This window comes from Pinus tabuliformis, chromosome 5_2 (genome assembly GCF_031772625.1).
Source record: "Pinus tabuliformis cultivar Carrire ecotype Pingquan chromosome 5_2, CPIR1, whole genome shotgun sequence".
NCBI classification, from domain to species: Eukaryota; Viridiplantae; Streptophyta; class Pinopsida; order Pinales; family Pinaceae; genus Pinus; species Pinus tabuliformis.
Genome location: NC_142306.1, coordinates 1,084,713,236 through 1,084,716,009, shown reverse-complemented (window position 1 = coordinate 1,084,716,009; position 2,774 = coordinate 1,084,713,236).

Sequence of the window (2,774 nt, the reverse complement as noted above, 5' to 3'; positions counted from 1 at the left end):
CTGCTGGTCAGGCACATGTAATTTATAGGGGAATTTGAATTCAAATATGATCGTTCCCCACAAAACTCGTCCATTAATGCTGATTTTGGTGGCAGATCTCCAAAGATTTCAACCTTAAATGTTGCGCCCCCACTCCTCTTAACCATCTCATGGCTGTCAAATCATGAACAGTGATGTTAACGGTCATTTTTTGGTTGTGCTACATGGTAGCTCCCTCCATAGCCCAGCTCCCTTCCCGTCGCTTGTGGCATTGTGACATCCCCCTTTTCCGCGGAGCTCCTCTATCGTGTAGCCCCCAAAACCAGGCAATGTAGTTTATAGTACCGTGCTCCCTTGGAGCTTCCTGGAGCACTAACATTGTGCTACTTCATGTAGTCATTGAGATGGATCTCCTGCATACGACTTCAACCGACTTCCATTCACCATGCCCAGAAAAGGTTCTCTGTTCAGATTTGCGAGCTGAACCATGCCCCCATTTGTGATTTCTTTGATGACATATGGCCCCAACCAATGCATCTGAAACTTTCCTGGAAACTTATCGAACTTACTATCATATAATAATACCAAATCATTTACCTTAAACATGTGCAACTTGATTTGTCGATCGTGCCATGCTTTTTCACATTCCTTCTATACTTTTTGATGAAATACAACTAGCAATCTGTCTTCTTTGAGCTCTAGCAACTGCGTGAGATGTTCTTCCAAGGCTCTGTGGTCCACCATCCCTGTGAAAGCTTCTATGCGATGACTAGGCACGATATATTCCATAGGCATCACAACGTCTATGCCATATACCAACCGGAAAGGTGTCTGACCTGTTAGTTTTTTTCAAGTAGTCCTATACGCCCATAATACTGCTCGTACGTGCACGTCCCAATCATTCTGCTACATGCTGCAAACCTTTGTCAGCACATTCTCTAATATCTTATTGAAGGCCTCCATTATTCCATTACCCTGAGGATGATATGTCGGATTCTTCTGATGATAAACCTGAAACTCTTTGGTCAGCGTGATGATCGTTTCATTGAGGAAGTGCATACTACAATCACTCATCAACACTTTTGGGTAGTAAAACTTGGTTAACACATATTCAAATAATAATTTAGCTATTGTGGTTCCTATAAAATCCTTCACAGGCTATGCCTCCACCCATCTGGTCAGATACTCTGTCATGGTGATGATATAGTGCGAACCTATTTTCTTGCATGGGGGCTAAATTGGTCCTATAAAGTCAATAGCCCATTTCTCAAATGGTTGTAACGACACTTGAGGATTTAGATGCAGCTCATCCCTTCGAGATGGTCTGCCCATTCTTTGACATGCATCACACGCCCTATAATATGCTTTGTTATCCTTATGTAATGTAGGCCACAAAAACCTCGCATGCAAAATATTTTGCACCATTTCCTTTCTTACATAATTCCTTCCTACATCCCCTCCATGATCCTCCACAAGGATTTTGTTTCTTTTGAAATCGAGCACATATCGTCGGAGTATCTCGTCTGAACCCATCCTATATAAATGTCCTTCAATTACCGAGAAATCAGCGACGCGTACTACCAAATCTTTCTTCTGTTGATTGGTGTATCCCTCTTGAGTCGTCCTTGTGGTCAAAAAGAGGATAATAATGGCAAAGACATAGTTATCCGCTACACGGACTGCGAAGAGATTCATGTCGGGTAGGCCTTCCTTCAAATTAGTAGGCTCCTCTCAAAACAGTATGGGGGGATGTTGGAACCAAGTTTCCACATCCATAGATTAGTGTGATGTCTTTCTATGACCTACATCTGCCTTCGCGTAGATCTCTAAGCCCTTAAGGCTTAGCACTGTAATTTCCCTAAACCGGGCTCTAGACCTCTGCTAAATTCTACTGTTGGCCTTTTCGGACCCTGAACATGAAAATTAGCTACTTAGGTGCACCATAGATTACCCTTAGATCAGTATTTACTCTGATCTACTTAAGTGTTTGATAAATTTAACAGAAAGTGTTATGATATCCACATAATCACTTAACATTAATTGCATTCAGATAATAAGATGGATCAAGTAAATTCACGCATCAGTACATCATTATTTTATAAAGATATCATTTTATCACACCATATATCACAATCATACATAACAGAAATAAAGAGACAAAACACATGAATTTCTGCAACAGGCTTCTTTATTGATCTTCAGTATAGGTTTATAGACTCAATACTTCCCTACACACTTAGCTGCAATGGTCTGCACACTCAGCTGTGGACGCTACTCTAGGTCTCTCACTTAGCTCCAGAGCCTTTTTCCCCTCTGAGACTTACTTCTCTATGCTAGACTTCTTCATTCGTACCCATAGACAACCATATATCTGCCCTAGATTCTCTAAGACACACCTATTTATACAATCCCATGGTCTGTGAACCATGGGTAGATCACAAAAAACGACTCAACTTTACATGAACGAGGGTAAAAACTATTTTTGATTCCTAACTAACCTCGTGCTCTGCATCCACAATTTGTGGAGACTTTACATCATTTTACATCAAAATTTGGGCTTTTGCCCCAAAACTGATCCAGGGGACCCCATCCCAACAGGCCCCCAACATAAAGGTCGTGACTCACCCTTGAGTAACTCAGCTGGCATAGTGATCTTACTGCAAATATCCCCCAGATCCACCTACACAACTACTATTTCAGTCACGCTTTGCATGGCTGCCTTCTTCACCTGCTTGACCAGCTGTTATGTTGTTGGTCCATTGCTAGATTGCTTGATCTTCTGCTATGTGAGCTGC